Below are 21,612 nucleotides of genomic sequence, written 5' to 3'. Positions count from 1 at the left end.
ACAGCACATGTTACAATCTTTTAAATATTTCAACACAATTTTCATGACCTACATGTCTTTGTTCTCAGCTAAATATATTTTTTTCATCAGTCCTTTTATAACATGGGGTCAAGACCCTTCACTATGTAAGTTACCTTCTTCCATATACCTTCCAGTTTACCAGTTTGTTTTCCTTAAATGGTGGTACATCAACCTGTACATAATTCTCAAGGTATAGTCTTATCAGGACAAAGTCTAAAGGACTCTCATTTCATCAGTTTCTCTTAATAAACTTCTCTAAGTAGCCCAGCGTCACTTTTTTTTTTTTTTGTCTACCATATCACACTAATTTATATTAGTCTTGCAATTCACTGAAGTCACCATATTTTCCCCAAACAACTAACAATGTTACCCCCTTGTATAATTTTCAGTTGATTTTTTTCAAACCCAAATTTAAAATTTCACAGTGATCCCTATGGAATTAAATTTACTTCAATCCTTTAGACTGAGTATTTTTTTAAATTCCTGTCATCTAAAATTAGGTAACCCTTCCTACATTGTGTCATCTCTAAGTTTGATGAGTATGCGATTTATCTTGTTATCTAAGTAACTGATCAAAATGTTAAAGAATGCTGAGCAATGCAGATAGATCCCTGAGAGATTCCATTGAAGACTTAAAAAGATACCATTAAGTCATTAACTCTTTAATTATGCATTTTACCAGTTCTAGATCCTCTGAATTATATTATCATCTAGTTTACATTACTCAAAATCTGGAGATTTTTAGAACAAATTTCTCTGATAAAAGTCTTATTTCTCAAATACATAAAGAACTGAGTCAAATTATAAGACTAGAAGTGACCCTCAGTTGATAAATAATAAAGAGATATAAACAGGCACTTTTCAGATAAAGAAATCAAAGTGCTGTCTCTCTCTCTCTCTCTCTCTCTCTCTCTCTCTCTCTCTCTCTCTCTCTCTCTCTCTCTCTCTCTCTCTGTCTCTCTCTCTCTCTCTTTCTCTCTCTCTTTCTCTCTCTCTCTATATAGTCATATTAAAAGTTCCCTAAGTCACTATTGATTAGAGAAATGCAAATTAAAACAACTCTGAGGTGCCATCTTAGACTGATCATGTTGACTAAGAAGACAGAAAAATAAAATGACAAATATTAAAGGGGATTTAGCAAAATTGGGACATCAACACACAATTAGTGAAGCTGTGAACTAATTCAGTCATTCTAGAGAGCAATTTGGAACTGTGCTCAAAGTTCATAAAACTGAACATTCCCAGGTGCAGTTAGGTGTCACAGGGGGGCATCTAAGTGGTGCAGTGGATAGAGCACCAGCCTTGAAGTCAGGAAGACCTGAGTTTTAAATCTGGTCTCGGACACTTAACATTTCCTAGCTGTGTGACCCTGGGCAAGTCACTTAACCCCAATTGCTTCAGCAAAATACACACACACACACACACACACACACACACACACACACACACACACATATCCAAAAAAGATATATTTAAAAAAAAAAAAAAAGGAAAATGGTCTGTATGTCTTTTTTCTTGTGGTGAGGCATTTAGTAGCTTGTCCAAGGTCACTCAGCTAGTAAATGTTAAATAGCTGAGACTAGATTTAAATTCAGATCCTTCTAACTGCAGGGCAAGTACTCTATCCAAAAAAGAGCCTATATGTACAAAAAAGTTTATAGTAGTTCTATTTGTGGTAGCAAACAATTAGAAATTGAGATGTTCATCACTTAGGGAATGGCTGAACAAGTTGTAGTATATGATTATAATAGAATAATACTATTCTATAAGAAATGATGAGCAGGATGCCTTTAGAAGAACATGAAAATATTTGCATGAACTAATACAAAGTGAAATTTAGGAACAGGCCAATTCTCCAAAGCTGTAAATCATAACATCTGAAGGAGTTGCAGGGCAGCCTTTGTTGACACAAGTGTTAAAGACTGGAAATGAGATAAACTGGAGGCAGAGGGAAGAGGAGAGAGGTCAGACAACTCAAAGACCTCTCAGTGAGAGAGGTTAGAGAATAGCAACTGCCTCTCAGTCTTCTTGTATCATCCTCTCACAAGAGAAGAGCCTTTCTGCAGGTCTGGGTTGGATCTCCAGCAGCCATTGTCAGGTGTCTCCCATGTATTCCAACAGCTTCCATGAATTCCAACAAACCAGGAGTTTATTGTACTTTGTAATGGTAATATCCTCCCATGATCAACTGTTAATGACTTAGCTATTTTCAGCAATGCATTGAACTTAGACTATTCTGAAGAACTTATGATGAAAAATGCTATCCACATTCAGAAAAATAACTGATAGAATATGAATTCAGATTGAAACATTCTTTTTTTTAACTTTTTTTCTTTGAGAATTTTTTTGAGGGGCTTTATGTTTTCTTTCATGACATGATTAATATAAAAATATATTTTGTTACTGAATATTTGTAATTTATATCAAATTATTTGCCTCTCAATAAGGATAAAGGGGAGAGAGGGAGATACTTTAGAACTCAAAATATTTTTTATGATGAATGTAAAATTGTTTCTACATGAAATCAGAAAAAAAATAGAATATTAAAGTCTCGATGATCCTACATTTTATACCAGAATGAGATATTTTTCCAGTGTTTTGTGAAAGTCAGTTAATTATTTCTACAGATTTATTTGATATATCTGGATTACTTCAAATTGGTTGAATATTAAATTAAAGAATACTTGTTTTAAAGTTGCTGGGAGAGGAATTTGGGAGAGCTCAGCTGTTTCCCTGCTTTTACTTTACCATCTAGATGCTACTCTCCCTTTTGCATTTTTTGTCTTCCACTATAGAAAAAAAAAAAACCTTAAACATTTGATTTGTTAGAACAAAATACCATTTTAAAGACTGCTTCATAGAAAGAACTTCCATGCATTGGCTAAAATTTTATAAGAATTCCTGGAAAGATATGACTAAATTGGTGAGCTTATTCAATGACCCTATAACTATTTATACTTAAGAAGACATAAAATAGAAAGACATGTTATTCACCATTGTCATGAAGGAAATACAACATATTCCAACTCAAAGAGGAAGTCCCTATAGATGACAAGATTCTCCAGATGGTCCTGTTTATTGATAATTCTATAAAGCTTGCATAGATTCCCAGAACATCACAGTGCCCCCTTAATGAGATAATTATTTAAGAATTTGCTCTAACTATCCCTGTGGAAAAAAAAAATTGAGAAGATGAAGCATGTTAATTGTCCAAATTGTTTTTGACAGATAATCATGTGGATTGTGCAGAGGCCCTGAAAATTATTTTTTTGTTGGGTTCCTTTCTATATAAATAATTCAGTTATAAATATATTGCATAATTCATGGTCTCATCTAAGCCATTCTGATTTATTAATGAAATTTTAGGATATTTTGTTACTACATTCACCATTTCAGAGGAAGTATTATAATTTTAAACATCAAACTATAAAGAATTGAAATGACTGCCTAATTTGAATTATTAAATTGTAGCCTACATAATTGCTTACCTTGCAAGTCTATGCATAATGTAAAACCTCTACTGCTTAAAGAATGAATCCCCTAAAACTATCTTCCTTGCTATTTGAAATAATATTCTTCATATATTTCAGAAGAATAGTTCCTCACTTCTGTGCTATCTGCAATCCCTCAACATTCCACAGCTTCATTTTCAGAAAGTGTTTTCAAACCATTTGATAGATGATATTTGAAAGTTAGAATGTCTTGAATAGCTAGCTATTACTCTACAATAACACACATTCCCAGATAACCTTGAAAATGTTGCCTTTTTAGGCAGCTAGGTGGCGCAGTGGATAGAGCACCAGCCCTGAATTCAGGAGGACCCCAGTTCAAATCTGGTCTCAGACACTTAACACTTCCTAGCTGTGTGACCCTAGGCAAGTCACTTAACCCCAGCCTCAGGGGAAAAAAAAAAAAAAAAAGAAAAGAAAAAAAGAAAATGTTGCCTTTTTTGCAATAGTACATATCAATTAAAAAATGTAATAGTGAATAAAAATTTTTAACAGAGCAGATTTCTATTTGGCATTTTTCACATAAAAAGACTCTTCTTAGAAGAATCTGATAACTATAAATATTTTCACAGAATAAAAAGTTTAAAAGGCAATACTTTGTGTCTTACATTAAAGTTTAAATTGTTATTTTTAAACATTTGTTTTGTTAGAATACAAATAAGGCAGATAATGAAATATTGATGCTGTCTTTATATTTCATAGAAATTATTTTGAAACCTCAGATGTAATAATGTAATTTTTCACAAAATTAAAACAATTATTTTCATTTAACTATATAAAATAGATTAAAATTATAATTTTAAAGAAATCAAGTGACTTACATTTCAATTGATATAAATATATTTTAAATTTTCTTGTTATATTTACAATGACAATATTGTATCATATTTTAAACAAATTTGAAGAAATAGTGGCTTATTTTGAGAATTAAGAATTTAGATAAAGCAACTAGGTTTTTAAAGTAACCAAAGTAGGACATTTTAGAAATCACAAATATGGAACATCAAAAACTCATAAAATAGGGGCCATGTAGCTAATATCAATATCTAATTATTAATATTCTTGATTAGTTAATAGCCATGTCATAATAAATTAATTAATAATAAAAATGATAAATGATAAATTAGATAATACTAATAAAATAATTAATTAAATGATTTATTAATGTCATGAACCTGAAATGTATGAGATGTCCAAAGAAGATCATTAAATTCAACAGCAATATTTTGTTACTAACTTCAAGTCATAATCTGGAATGTTATTGTCAATGTTGCCCACATTGTAAATTTTGAACTGTGACTGCTAGCTTAGCATCATTAATCACAATTCATTTTTTTTCTAAAATAGTTTCTAGTTAGAATGTATACGATTCTTCTGTACAAGTTATTGCTGGATTGTTAATAAGCATTTATGTCATCATTTAGCTTGTCATCCACAACAATGTATTCAGTCAACAATATACACTGTACTTTCAAATTACAATGAGTAATAAATCGACAAACTCTTAAGTGATTTGATGGAAAAAATAAGGCAACACAATATACAACACAATACGCAAACATAGAGCAAGTTCAGGGATTCTTCAATATACAGGAATTTGGGGCTATATGAATATGAAACTAGTCACTATAATCCAGAATAAGTAGCTGGCTTAATTTAGGTATATTCAGGTGTTCTTGTAACTCAGAAGTGGAGGAATTTTTTTCTGCCAAGGATCATTTGGTTATGTATAACATCATTCACAAGGCATACAAAATTATCAATTTAAAAACTTAAGCAATGGAAAATTGTTGTACTTACTTTTCATCTCATCATCTATGGTTGTCATGGTAGGACAAATGATTTTGTACGTTTTATATAACCATAGGTAGGATGTTCCCCACTCCTCCTACATCCTATATATAAGGTAACATTCAACTGATAATGAGGAATTCATAACTATTTTGTTTTATTCTGCTTATTTCATTTTTATCTTATTTACTTTTGTGCCTATAATGAGTATAATCCTTCAAATTTCAGGGTCCCCAAAGTTGTAGGGCCCAAAGAAAGAGTGTCATTTACTCAAATCTGAAGGCAGTATGAATTATTGGATGGAACTTAGTTGTCTTGTATAGGAAGAGAGAGAGTTGAAATTGCCTAGAAACTTTTTAAAACTCCAAATGTTTACCCAAAGAACTATGTTCTGTTTTATTAATATTTACTGTGATATCTTATGAATGTGAATCAGGAAAAATGCCATGTCCTGATATAAAATGAAGATCACACAAAAGGACATAAAGAGGCACAAAATAGGCATGAGCAAGCTGCAGAACATTACAAACAAAAGGTTGCACAGAAGAAGCAAAGTAAAGGAAGTTATCAAAGAAATATATGATCAAAATGATAAATAGGTCACATGGTGAAAGTGATGTACAACCCATTGATAATCCAATCACTCCACTAGCATCTTCATCATGTCAATAGTGTGTAATAAGGTTCTTAGCATATTGGATAGAATCCTTGTGATAATCATAGGCATAGTTATTATAATTTCTGTATATTATGACTCATTTTCTTCATCTATTCATTTTTCAGAGGATTTAATACCAAGGTCTTTTCTAAATCTAGTGTTATAATTCTAGTTTATAGCTATAAGAGTTTTGAAATAGTAAGTAGATTTGTTTTCTCTCAGAAATTAAGGCAGATAAGGGATTCTGACTTAGAACCTAGATTTTATATTACATTGGTTAGTCAATAGCTCTCAGGTTCCCCTTAGTATTGCGTGATGCACCAAGGCACCAGAATAAATTCCTATGTGCTCTTCTCTCTCTTTTTGGATATTCATCTTCCTAGTTCACACCAGCATTTCTTGGGACAAGACACCAAAATTTCAGTATGTCAGCAAAGAACTGGTTTAGATTCAAGAGATATAAATTTAAATCCTTGTTCTGTCACTAATTAGTGATGTGCCATTGAGCAAGTTATCTTATCTCTCTGGGTCTATTTTATCATCTTTAAAATGAGGAATCCTATTATCTTTAACCCTATCAAACTTTAACACCATAATTACCCCAAAATGCCAAGTATGAGCAGGTTGGGTGAGAAATTCTTTGGTCTAACTCCTTGCAAACATCTGGTATACCCCAAATATGGCAATGAATCTCTTTATTCTTCTTTAGCATAGAATTCATTAAGAAATATCCTATCAATACTCTCATAGTTACTTATATACTTAATGGGTTCTAATAAAAACCCAACCCTAGACAATGACTCTTCAACTTCAAAAATTACTCTTGAGTGAATAATAATTTCAGAGGTGAATATTTACTATTCAAACTTTTGCAAACAAACCCTTTGGTCATCACAACAGAAACTTGACCATAGCTGATTTTTGGATCTAGACATTATTGAATTTTAGTGAACTTTGGAGTTCTGAATCAGCATTGTAGAAAATTTGGACTAGACTTGTGCTGTCTAATTTTCTTGGCACTAACACCATCCTGTTTTATATGTAAGTAGTGAGAGATGTGGACCTATAATTTATCAAGTCAAATGTAGCTTTTTGATGATATAATTGACCTAATGAGAACATAGTTTCATTAAAAATTCTAAGAAAAAGCAAAAGGATCATTAATTGAAAATTGACTGGTAAAGAAGCTGTGGCCACTAAGTACACTGAAGCTTTTGCCACTCAAACTTGAAAGCCAAATGACAAATTTTGTTTTCATTCCTTAAGGTAAACTCTTAGTTATCATTTTAATCTTATCATTAATCTATCTTGCTCTTTCTAATATTCTCACTGCTTATTTACTTGTATAGACATGGTGTGCCTGACCTTTCAAAAAAAAAAAAAAAGCACAAAAAAAATTTTGTGATATTTACTTTGTTGGGAAAAATTAATGAAGAATAAATTATTCTATATAATTTTCTCTTTTTGTTTTCTTTATTTTATTTTATAACTGCATAAACTTGCTATACATCTTTTAGGGTCATCAATAAAGTCATAAGATTATGGATTTAGAACTAAAAGGGACTTTATTCAATCTAATGCATTTACTTTACATATTTGGGTTTAGTGAAAGTAAATGACTTGCTCTTGATCCTAATTCTAGGATCAATAGTTGGGTCAGCAGCCAAGTATTCCTGATGGGCATCACTTTATCCACTCTACCATGCTGCTCACTCAAACTATGGACAACTACAAATTCAAGGCATTCTAAACATTTATTCTAGATCTCTATACAGTGGGCATATCAAAAAGGGCATGATGAATTAATGATGAAGACTAAAATAGTAACTAAGAAAAGAGTGGCATAAATAAAAGGGAACAAAATATGTCATTTCACTCACTAGACTGAAGGACAAAAATCAACTCATATTTGGTAGCTTCACTTTCTTTCCTAGATAACTATCCATTAATCATCCTCTTGTTTTTAGAATTCTAAATGAAGCTACATATACAATTAATCAGTGGGATTCCTTACATTCAAAGAGTTAAGCTTTAATGGATTGAACCCAAATGAAAATAATAATACAATTAGCATTTATATTTTACCTATTATATACCAGATAGTGTACTAAGTACTCCACAAATACTATTTCATTTGATCCTCACAACTCTTGGAGGTAGATGCTATTATTAATTCCATTTTATAGACGAGAATATTGAGTCAAACAATTTACCCAAAGTCCCATGGGTAGTAAGATTCTGGGATCAGATTTGAAATAATGTCTCTTTGATTCCAGGCCCAATATGCCAATGCACTGTACTATTTAATCGCCTCCATGAAATTGCTTTGTTATAATAGTGCTAAACAATGTAGAAATAGTAAAGCAAAGTTCTTCAGGCTCAGAGAATCTATGAGATAGACCATTACTTGAATAAACATTATTGTGACATAAGAGAATCCTCTGAGGAAAGCATAATTATTAACATTTGAAATTTAAGGACAAACAAAAAATTAGCATATGTCCCATTAGGTGATACTAAGTGTCATATTGTGAGCTTAAGTTTCAGGTCTCACTGTGAATTCCAGAACAGTACTTTGCAAAAGGCAGGCTGCTGGAACATGATTTTATTCTCTCTCTTGGATTCCATGGAATCTTTAAACTAGATGCTGAATTTATCCCACAGGGGCTGAATTTTATTCCAAGAACATTGTCTTGAGAGTATTAGCATAATCAGTAAAAGAGATGACAAGCCCATTTTAAATCAAAGGAAGTTTAATTTCTACCAAAGCATTAGTTTTGAAACTATAATAGACATTGAAATCATAACTATACACTAAAGATCAGCACAATAAAAAATAAATTATATTACTATATATTTCCTTTGATTTAAACCTTCCCAATGATACAAGTTATACATTCTTGGTGATGGTATTCATGAGGATATCAGCACAAGTTGTTTGTACTAAGGGCAGCAATGCCAACAAACTTCATTTCCATTATCTTTTTTCTCAGGTAAATAGCCACTGCACAAACAGTAAATCTAGCTAGCCAAAACAAGTCTAAATTATTTGCATTAAATGGCTTTCCCCCCTCATTCCCTGTTTCTCAGGAATATTCTGTTTTTGAAAGTGAAAAAAAAATGAACATTATTGATTTCATATATTCTCATTCTTTCATTCTGTCCCAGGTTCAAGTAAGTCAAAAAGTTATTTTCTTACCTTATTTTGAAATTTCCCTCAGGACCCACTGTTTTTACAAAGCCTTTCAAAAATCATCTTATTACCCCTTCAGCTAGTAAAACAGAATAATTATACATAAACTTGAGAAAATTAGCAAGTCTATGTTGCAACTAAATTTCTCTTGTTGTCATAAGCTTCAATCAGATTCTTTATTTTCCTTTGTTTATATACTACTGGTCTGCCCATTTACTATAAATCCATTTAGAATGAAATTTGGAATTTTACAGAGGCAGAGGCACTCTAATCATATCTTAATATCAATAAGGATGTTATCAAGAATAAATCACATTTATAACTAGTAGTGCTCTGTTGTTCCTTTCAAATTACATTGAATATATTTATCTGTTTGAATATTTTATTTAAGCTATTGCTATAATGCAAACTTCTTGAATATAGATGTTTTTCTTTTTTAAACATATATAGTCAGCTTTTCAAACATAATTTTGCACTAACTGGTTTAAATTGATTTTCTTCCAAAAGATAACGCCAATACAAAATTATTAATACATCTATTCTAGCTATAAGGAAATTGAGCCTAGGAAGAATTAAGACTTGCCCATAGTTGGTTATGTAGTGAGTATCAGTCAGAGTATGGTAGAAAGATACAGACCTTAGGAAACTGTAAATAGACTGTGTAGGGAGTTTACTATGTAATGAGAAGCAAAAATGCTAGAGAAAAGAAACTAGAAAAATAGTAAGTATTAAGCTTGATTTTCCTGTACCTTCCAGGAAAAACAATTAAGAAATAAAGAAAGGATCAATTTAAAAAAGCAATCAGAGAAGGAGGGATTCCTACCCCTTGTTAAATTTGCATAGAATGTTGCTGCTCATTCATTTCAGTCAAGTCCAACTTTTAGTGCCCTCATTTAGAGTTTTCTGGGCTAACAGAATAGAGTATTTTGTCATTCCTTCTCCAGCTTATTTTTTAGATGAGGAACTGGGATAAACAATATTAAGAACTTGCCTAGAATCACACAACTAGCAAGTCTCTGAAGCTAGATTAAACTTAGATGAGTCTTTTTAACTTCATGTTGGACATTTCTTCCACTGTGCCACCTAGCTCAGCTCAAGAGGTAATTATGAGTATAGCGCAAAAAAAATAATAAATAAATAAATAACATAAAAACTTTCTTTAGTGCATGTGCTATTCTATATAATGATGAATGCAATTGTTTCCATCCATTCTTTTCCTTGTAAAAGATAAATTTATATTTAGGTAACAAGGTAACAAACAAAATCAAAAAGTTATTAAATGTAAAAAAAAAAAAATTGCAGAGTAAAACTAGAGTATTACTATTTTACTCTATCACTAATTGTCCATTTCAGGAACTTAAAGGTACATGAGCCAAGGTGAAAAAGCCAATCTAGGCCAACAGAGGTTCTGTGATCCACAAAACTAAACTGAAGAGAAAAATCAGTCATCTAAGGGATTTCTGACTGGTAGGCAGTATAGAACTTCACATAATGGTTTTTTTTTGAGCCACTGAGAACTGACCATAGAGATTGAGTGTTTGCATTGTCATGCTTCTTTCCATCTCTCAAATTCTAAAGGTTTCTAGGTCATCACGTATCCTTTTTCATCAATGGAACTTTCACAAGTCATATAGCTATGCAATTTATTTTTCAGTAGAAGTTAATCAAGAGGTCTTTGAACACTAAGTTGATCCTGACCCGATTGTATTCTTTTTTCTGTAACTTGTTAAGAAAGGAAACTATTTCAGTCTAAGCTGCCTTAAAAATAACAGAGGGCACATTTACCCAAGAAATTATACACTGGTGGGGGCAAAAATAGCCATTTTCAAGCAGCTTTTCTTTCCTGCATTTTCTTTCTCTCATTATTTGTTGATGTTAGACTTTAAAGCTGGGCAATATTTAAAAAGAAAAATTAAACAAAGTATGAAAAATGACATGTCTCCATCATCTAAATTCTCAATGAGGAAGGAAAATATTATAAAAGAATGAGGTAAAATCAATACCTTTAGTTTTGGAGTAGCTACTATGGTCAATCAAAACTGAAATGTGTGTGTGTGTATGTGTCTGTGTGTAAGTATACGCATATCTAAGAAAATAGAATGCTTTTATGAATCTTTTTTTTTTTTCAGAAAAAATAAGATTTTCCTAGTTTATCAGTTTAAATGAAAATTTGGAAAAATAAAAAATGAAACTTTCCAGTTAACAATATATTCCAAATGTCTAAAGAAGCCATTGACTCACACAATCTGAATGACAAAGATTAATAACCTAAAAAAGTAAATCCACTTGTCTTACCACAATTTATGTTTTATTAATTGTAATACATTAAACTACATAGTATAAGATTGATAATATTTAGATTGCACTCATTTATGCAAACTACAATGTGTTGTCATTATTCATGCTCTCATTTATCTTGGTTTGTGGTTAACAACCTAAAAAAAATGAATTAATCCCATCTGGGCATGCTCAGAAACAAATTGTTCAATCACTTATGACTCAATTATACCTTGTTTTTTTTTGTTTGTTTTTTTTTTTTTATTAAGGCAGTAGAGCTGGAGGAAGGGGGAAGGGGAAGGAGGGGAGTGGAGAAAGAAATATCCTAAGGAGAAAATTAATGACTTAAAAGTGTATGCTTAAAAATTTGGATTGAATTGTTTATAGCAAGAAGAAAATTTAAAAGATTAAGTGTAAAAATAAAAAAATTTCATACCCTTTTATCCACATCTAAAACTGGCTAGACAAACGAATTAAAATAATTCAGAAGAATACTAAGATAAATTGCAGTCTAAGAGATGGAAGTTATTAATTTGCAAGATGATTCACAAAAAAACATGCAAATAAAAGCAAGGTTTTATAAGACAAGTGACTCCACAATATGAACAGCATCATGGTATATATTGGGTAAGGTGATGAGTCAGTAAGACCTAGATTCAAACCCTATCTGATATTTATCTTTTAATGACTGTGTTGAAGTCACTTAACTCTCTGAGCTTCATCTGTAAAGTAGGAATGATTATACCTATGGTACCTCCTTACATAAATTATCTTGTAGAGAGATGAAACTCTGAAAAGGTGTGCTTGAATCAGACAGCAGAGCACATGAGGCTATTGGACATGAGATAATGACTCTACATGCATATATTTAGATGAGATGGTAATGTGGTGGCTCTCCTCACTACTGGTGCTTGCTGAATGTTTGGTGGTAAGGTAATCACAGGCAAGAATTGGAGGGCTAGGGAGAGAAGTCAGAGTCACTTGGCTACAGGAGGAGGAGGAGAGAGGCTGGAAACTCCGGATTCTAGAATCCAGGATACATCTTTGGCAAGCCCTATGGCAGCTTGCCTGCCTCCTTCACTTCTCCCTCTAAAGACCAAGAACTTTGGTTGATCCTGACTCTGACTGATCCTGAGGCCCTTCAGGGAGCTAGCCCAGATATTATATCTCTCATAAGGCTGCTGTAAAGTGCAAATGAGAAAATATATGCAGGCATTTTTATAACTTTTAAAATACTCTATAAATGTAAATTGTTATTACTCTTTCTGTGACTTTAGGCAAATCATTTATTCAAATATAACATCAAATTTCTAAAATTCCACTAAAAATTAAGTCAAAGATAGTAACTGAATTCAAAGCTAATAATTTAGTTCTGGATTTGGGTCATTCCTATTTTGGTGAGTAAATATTATTGGATAAATTACACTAGAGAGGCAGTGAAGAGAATAGCAGAGTAGTTAAATACCACTAGCAGAATGGCATAGGAAAATAAAATGACTCTAGGAAGATTATTGGCAAAAAGGAAGAAACATGTTACAATTGGAGGTAGTTTCACTCCTAGTACAGCCTGTCAAAATTAGCAGAGAATTCAGGAATTAATTATCCATCCTATGTAATGGATATAAGGAGATCCATGTAGAGGTTAATAATAGACATGACATGAGATATAAAACTGTTATTCAAATTTGAGGTGTTAGAAAAAAATGTGGAAACCAAATTATTAAAAAAAAAAAAAAAGAAAAAAAGGGAAATTGTGAGAAATGGATGGTGATATATTTGGTTTCCACCATTAGGAAAATTAAATTGGAGAAATGAAACTTCAGTTAGAAAACTGAAACTCACAAGGACATTAAGGAATAATCAAGAGTGGAGATTATCTTCCCCCAAAAGAACATAAGCTCCTTGGCGATAGAGATTGAATTTTGTAATGAAGGGTGGTAGACAGAGATTTGAAAAGACTCTTTTGTGCTCTGCCTTTAGCCCTTCACTATTACCCTTCCCCCTTCTAATAATGTAAGCTCCTTTGGAGCAGGGATTGGCTATGTAATAAGGGGTGGAGATCCATGTTTTGTAAATTCTGTAACATCAAATTAATGAGGAATCAGGGGAGGGAATTATGCTACATGAGAGGAAATAAAATGTTGCTTTTGGAGTTTCAAAGTTGTATCTACTCACCTAGGCAACCATTTGTTTTTGTTTTTGTTTTTGTTTTTTCTGGAGCAAATGGAGTTAAGTGACTTGCCCAGAGTCACATAGCTAGGAAGTGTTAAGAGTCAGAGACTAGATTTGAACTCAGGTTCCCCTGATTTCAGGCCTGGTGATGTTTGTGGCAGGGCAGAGAGCTGCCAGAACTCCTTCATTTCCCTTCGATTCCTGGTCAGGGAACCAAATGATGAGGTTAGGCACAGGGCAGAGAGTTATGGAAACCCCTCCTGGTTGGTGCAGAGATTCAACATGAAAGAATTCACGAACCTGGATAGTTAGACAGGCAAAAATAAGTTTATTGGTACTGAGAAGTCAACTTTTGTTAGGAAGCTGATTTCCTCAGTGACAAGGTCCCAACAGAGAAGTAAATGTCTAGCAGAGAAATCCTGGCAGAGAGATAAAGAGGGGTTAATGCTGAGAATATTATAATGCTGAGAATATAATAGTATCTTCTCAGTGGGTAAAGGTCCTCACAAGCAGCTATCCAAGGAGAGGTCCTTAGTATAGCATGATTCCTGCTTTTGGGCTTCTGCAAAGAAATGAGCCCCAAATTGCCCTTTTAAAATTTTTATTTATTTATTTTTGTTGTTGTTGTTGTTGTTGCCTTTTTGTATAAGGAATCTGAAACTTATGTTTCAATTGAATGAGATTCCTTCAATGTTGTCATTGTTCCCAGGCCTAGATGAGACTACTTACTGGGAGTGATCTTGAGCCAATTTTCAGTTCAATAGGGGTCAACAGAAATCTAGATTTCCAGCTGAATGGGAGACTACTTAAATTTGAACTAAATAGGGGACAATCTTGGGGCAATCTTAATGAAACCACTTAACTGCCCCCAAGGGTATTGCTCAATGTTAGTCATTGCTATATCCTGTAGGGGTGTGGTTATACAAGGTGTCATGGACTACTTTAAGAAGTGTTCCAGATACCTGCTCCTTTAAACTTAGGTCAAGTTTTAAGGGCATTCTTACCAGGTTGCAGAAACTTGCATGTGTAGGTCAAATAAAAATTAACAGTAAGGCTAGGACCAAATCTTTGTGCCTATGGAACTGATTAAAGCCCATCTAAGCATTTTCAGTGCTTTGCTTTGGGTTAAGCTATATAAACTAATAAATAATTTTTGACAAAAGTTGAGTTCGTATACTATGCCAGCATTAATTTTTTTGCATTTTTTTTTTCAAAACTTATAAAAAAAGTGAACCAAGTTTTTGGTTTAAAAGATGGTGTACATCTAGTTTTTACAAATAAGCTCATTATAGCTCTTATGATATTCCTTTAATATCCAATAATATTCTATAATATCCTATATTATTTTATAATAATTTATAGTTTGTAGCAGTGAACGGTAGCTTGGGCAGACTTGAGGTAAGCTTAGTTACTGTTTACTTGAGTGCTAGTACCTATATCTCTGCAGTATTTAATATACCTGTCACTGTCAGGAAAGTTTCAGGGCTCACCTCAAAGGTCAAGAAGGACAGTTTCAAGTAGAACAATTTCAGGATTCCCCTATCGTTTCCACTGTATCACCTAGCTGCCCTAGGCATCCATTCTTGCAAAGATATAAAATAAATCTTTCCAGCATTCAAAAATAAAATAAAATTGCACTATAATATTAAAAAGAATTTTTGCCTGGAACTGAGTCAAATTTATAAAAATAAGAGCCATCCTTCAATTAATCAATGTTCAAAGAATATGAACTGATATTTTTAAGAAAAAGAATGAAAGCTGTGAGGGATGTAGAAGACCCTTACCCAAAATGACTACTCAGAGATCATTCAGTAGAAAGCAGAAAAGATGTTTATTAAAAATCAATGGAGGATGAGCCATTCCATCTTGAGATAAGAAAAAGAAAGCTCGTGGTAGGAGGGCTAAAGAAGTAGTAAAAATACATAACTTTTATACAAGAGATTACATCATAAGTAAGAAAGCATTAAGAAAGGGAGGGGGAGGCATCCAATTGGTTGTTGCTTTTCAGAGAGATTGGAATGGAAGGTTTCGTTTTCCCCAAAATCTCCTGATTTCTAGGAAACAGAAAATCAGGCCTTCAGGCTTAATCAAGCAAATCATGGTCAAGCTAAATATCGATAAATGTCAAATACTGATAAATGTCATCAGCTCAGGTTAAGTAAATATGGTTATATCTGGCCAAGGCTCAAGTAAATATGGGCCTGCACATATTATACAGGTCATAGAGGAAACACAGAAATAATGAAAATAAAATACAGAAAAAGAATTCACATATTCTTATATGTGAATTATATTCTTATATTCTTCACCTTATCTCGCTCTATTCCCCACAAAGCTATCAATAATCACATGAAAAAATGCTCTAAGTCACAACTGATTAGAGAAATGTATATTAAAACAACTCTGAGATACCACCTCACATCTAGCAAATTATCTAATATGACAAAAAAAAAAATGACAAATGCTAAAGGGGATGTAGAAAATTAGGTACACTAATATACAGTTTGTGGAGTTGTGAACTGATTGAACTGTTCTAGAGAATAATTTGGAATAATGTCCAGAAGACTACAAAACTGTGCATGCCTTTGACCCAATAACAAGATCCGAATCCCCCAAAAATCAAAGAAAATGAAAAAGAAGTTATTTGTACAAAAATATTTGTAGCAGCTCTTTTGTAGTGGCAAGTAAATAGAAATTGAGAGAATGTCCATCATTTGAGCAAAAATAACTTGTGGTGCAAGATGAAATACCAATGAATTACAAAAAATGACAAGGAAAATTGTTTCAGAAAAATCTGGGAAGACTACATGAATAGATGCCAAATGAACTGAGCTTAATCAAGGTATTGTACATTGTAACAGTAATATTAAATGATAATTAACTGTGAAAAACTTAGCTGTTCTGATTAATAAAATGATCTAAAACAATCCTAAAGGATGCATGATAAAAAATACTATCTAGCCCTAGAGTGATAACTGATGAACTCTGGAGTACAGATTGAAGCATTTTTTTTTAAACTTTCTTTCTTAGGTTTTTGTTTTAACAACGTGGCTAAAATGGAAATGTTTTGCAAGTGTAAATGCTATAATATTACTTACCTTCTCAATGGGAGGGTTGGGACAGGAAAAAGGTAGACAATTTGTAAGCCAAAAAATTTTATTTAAAAGAATGATAAAAAATAAATAATTTTAAAAAAAGAAACTGAAGGAGTGAAACAGTGCAAAGAGTAATGTTTTGCCTGTCAAGTACTCATTATCACCTTTAAAGATATTTTTAGATTATGTAACTGCCTTTCTTGTGATCACTATTTGATGATATTGAAACAAAAGGTTTCTAGCACACAAGATTTTTAAAGAGATCCTGAGAATATAGATATGTGTGTATGTATGTATACACATACACATAGAGGAATAAAGATAGTGTACATATGTATGTGCATAGTTCTTATATCTATCTATAATCTTATACTTAACAGATATACTACAGATTTGAGTTTACAATGATATTTTTAAGAGTTTGGTATATCACAGCTGTTCTTTTTCAGTCATTTTCAACTATGTCCGACTCTGGGGTTTTCTTGATAAAGATACTAGAGTGGTTTGCCATTTCCTTCTTCAACTTATTTTACTGATGAGGAAACTGAGGTGAATAGGGTTAAGTGACTTGCCAATAGTCACTTAGTTAATAATCTGAGGTGAGGTTTGAATTCAGGAAAATGAATCTTCTCATTCCAGGTCCAGCACTAAAACTACTATACCACCTAACTATCCACTAGGCTGCACAGAGTTGATCCTCACTACATACTTAATTCAAACACACTGTCAAGCACTATTCACAGACATACTATGAAGGATTATTAGCTACAGCTGAAGTAGAACACCGGGAAATAATATATCATTTTTCCTTGATCTGATCTTGATCTTGTGTGCTAGAAACCTTTTGTCTCCAATACAAATAGAACTGTTTTTTAAAGCCTACAATGAAGTCCATGTTGTTTCAGAAATTTAGGGCTCTATTAACTACAGAGAGTATTTAATATGCTATCCCTCAAAGGGCAACTTGCTAGTTAACATTTGTTAGTGTTTTTTAAATTAATTAAAAAGTGTTCAGAATTGAGCCTTTAGGGAAGATTAGTAAAGCTAAAAAAAAAAAATCAATCAAAGAGAATATGCAAAAGAAAATAAAAATGGGTTCTGAAACATATTCTTAATTAATGACTGATTGTTTTCCATGTCTGCTGTTTTTTTTTAAGTCCAATTAGAAATAATACATAAAGTTAAAAGCTTATTAAAAATTTAGCATAAATCTTGCTGTTTTAATATTGACTACATTTGTACAACCACACCAATTCTTTCTATGAATAGAAACTACAATTTAAATTTTGCTCCTCTAGACCCTCCAATAATTATTTACTTTTCTACAAATCCCTTGTTCTCTTCTCTAGAGCTGTCAGATTCATCACGTATCTATTCACTTCTTCCTCTTCTCTAGATGCTCTTAAAACTTGATCTCATTGACTAGAATATTTTATTTGATGTCACATATCCAGTCTTAATTGTTTGTGTTAGGTCATTATATTTATATTGGATATTAGACCCTTATCAGAGATATTTGATGCTGATTTTCCCCTAATCAACAGCTTGTCTATTCTAGTTATACAAAGTTCATTAATGCAAAATATTTTCAATTTTTTGCTATTACATTATGTATTTTATATCTTGTGATTGCCTCTACATTTAGGTCATATCATAGATTGGATTTGAATTTGGGTCTTTCTGACTCTAGACCCAGTGATCTATCCACTGTATCTCCAGATTGTCCAACTGTAATTCTGGGATAAATCACTTAATCTTTTTTTGTACCTGTTTCTTCAAAGATTAAGTGGATATAATAATTATAGCTATCTTTCAGAGTTGTTGTAAGACTCAAATGAAATATTTATGAAATATTTGTTTTTCTGAGGCAATTGGGGTTAAGTGACTTGGCCAGGGTCACACAGCTAGGAATTGTTAAGTGTCTGAGATCAGATTTGAACTCAGGTCCTCCTGATTTCAGAGCTGATACTCTTATCAGCTGCACCACCTAGCTGCCCCTAAAATAAAATATTTCTGAAAAGCTTTTAGCACAGTGCCTAATGTGTAGTAGCAGTGTAAAAAAAAAAAATGCTTATTCTTTTTTCTTCCATTTTCTTAAGCTATGTTTGGTTAAGAGCACTTTTCTTAGCCATACTTGTAAGTTACTTGATCCAGTCCTTTAAAATTTTGTTGTTGTTGTTGTTTGATTGATTTAGTTGGTTGTGGCCTTAAATTGTAAGTTACTTGATCCAGTCCTTTAAAATTTTGTTGTTGTTGTTTAATTGATTTAGTTGGTTGTGGCCTTAAATTGTAAGTTACTTGATCCAGTCCTTTAAAATTTTGTTGTTGTTGTTTAATTGATTTAGTTGGTTGTGGCCTTAAATTTTAAGATTGTGTATTTATTTTCAATTTGTTATGACATATGATTTAAAATAAGCTAGAGTTCAGTATACTCTACTGAAAAACATGCTATATTTGGTCTCAAAGGACTGTGATTCAAATCCTGACTCTGCCACTCAATACCTGTATGATCTTAAGTAACCCATTTAGCTTTGGTTTTACATGTAATTCCAAACGTATCCCATCTTTTTTTTTTTTTTTTTTTTTTTACTACCAAAGAACTTTTCTTTAATATTTTTAGGTTTTTGTTCCTCATCAATTGAATGAAGGGATTAAACTAGAAAACCTGGGGGTCCCTTCTGACTCTAAATTAATGATCTTATATTGTTCCAAAAATGATATATTCCAAATGACTTTCCATTTTTTCCATATTTTCTTGCCAAATAATAAATTTCTCTCCAAGCAATTTCTCATCCTATTTTAATATTAGCATGGTCCAACCATGAGCCATGAATATTCCTTCAAATATTTGTCACTTTATTTCTTTAACAAATGTTTTGCAGTTGTAGTTATATAGATCTTGAATGTGCCTTGATTGATCAACTCCCAAAGATATTCAATGAGAGAAATTATTATTATACTATCATATTAATAACTAATTATTAATTTCTGATCCATCCTTTTCCTTTTATTTCTATTAAGGGTTAGCTCCTGAAAAGGTCAGTCATTCTCAGAAAGACAAGACTGATTAATGAAATTACTACTATCATCCAAAATTAGGTTGGGCCACCTAATAAGGAAACCTAATTTCTGTTAAAAGTATAACAGAATCATATCCAGTGGATCCATTGACTGAAGGAAGAATCCTTGAACCTCTCAATCAGAGGTTAAGGAAACCCAGATCATGAAGAAGATAACTACCTAGTGAGGTTTGGATGGAAACAAGCATTCCTGTTCAGATTTATTGAGGCCATTGTATTGCAAGATCAAACCTTATTCTCAGCAAGCATAGCTGAAGATTTTTAGTCCATTTTGTCATTAAATGTTCATCAGTAAGAGATAAGTTTCATTTATCAGGAAAATTCCCTTTCAGAAGAGATTTAAAGTAATTCAGAGTCTTCCTTTGTATCTTTGGTTACCATGAGAAACCATTAACCATCAAACTAGCCTAATTAATAAATTTATTATTAATTATCCAGAAACTCTGTTTCTCAAAGATTTTCATTCATTATAGTATAATTTAGTTGTTGTTATAATTTTATTTAATGATAGTTTCTTTTCCTTGGATTTTTGTTTTTGATATTTAGAAATGCTATTAACTTTTATAGATTTGCTTTTAATTTTATTATTTAATTTTATTTATTTTATTTATTTGAAACTATCATCTCATTCTTACAAATTTAAAGAAGACTTATGAAATGACAGACAAAAATAGGTTGAAAATGTTTGGAGAGAAATTGAAACCATTTCTAGTCATATGAAAAAAGTACTCTAAATCACTGTTGATTAAAGAAATGAAAATTAAGACAACTTGGATACCACTGTGACACACTTCTCAGATTGGCTAAGATGACAGGAAAAGATGATAAATGTTGAAGGGGATGTGGGAAAACTGGAACATGAATACATTGTTGGTGGAGTTATAAACTAATCCAACCATTCTAGAGAGCAATTTGAAACTATGCTCAATGGGCATACCGTTTGATCCAGCAGTATCTCTACTGAATCTATATCTCAAAGAGATCACAAAAAATGGAAAAGGACCCACAAGTGCAAAAATGTTTATGGCAGCCCTTTTTGTAGTGACAAAGAACTGGAAAGGGAGTACATGCCTATAAGTTGGATAATGGCTGAATAAATTATGATAAATTAATGTTGTGTAATATTATTTTATAAGAAATGATCAGTAGGATGATTCCAAAAAGGTCTGAAGGCACTTACATGATCTGAAATTAAGTGAAGTGAGTTGAACCAAGAGAACATTGTACATAGCAACAGCAAATTATGTGATGATCAATTCTAATGGATGTTTCTCTTTTCAGCAATGGGTTGATGCAGGCCAGTTTCAGTGGACTTGGGATGGAGAGAGCTATCTGCATCCAGAGGGAAGAGGACTGAATGTGGATCATAGCATAGTATTTTCACCTTTCAACCTTTGTTGTTGTTTTTCTTTCTTATTTTTTTTTCCTTTTGATTGGGTTATTCTTGTGCAGCATAATAAGTGTGGAAATATGTACATAAGAATTGCACGGTTGGCATATATTGGATTGCTTGCTGTCTAAGGGAGGGAGTGGGGAAAAGAATAGGGAAAAAATTGGAAAACAGGGTTTTACAGGGGTGAATGTTGAGAACTATATTTGCATATATTTTGAAACTAAAAACCTATTTTTTTAAAAAAGGAAATATATGGAGAGATTGTCATTAGTACCACTAAAAAGAGTAGCCATAAGAATGAAAAAGTAGATTTGTCAAAGTACTATAAACAAAAGACTATATTAAGCAGGGAGGAAGATTCAAAGATCAATAGGAAGCAGCCTGTATCATTTTTTTTTTTTATAGTTTAGTCATTTGACTAGA

Source organism: Sminthopsis crassicaudata, chromosome 4, assembly GCF_048593235.1.
Source record: "Sminthopsis crassicaudata isolate SCR6 chromosome 4, ASM4859323v1, whole genome shotgun sequence".
NCBI lineage: Eukaryota > Metazoa > Chordata > Mammalia > Dasyuromorphia > Dasyuridae > Sminthopsis > Sminthopsis crassicaudata.
The sequence above is the reverse complement of the archived record's forward strand: the minus strand, read 5'-3'. Positions refer to the sequence as shown.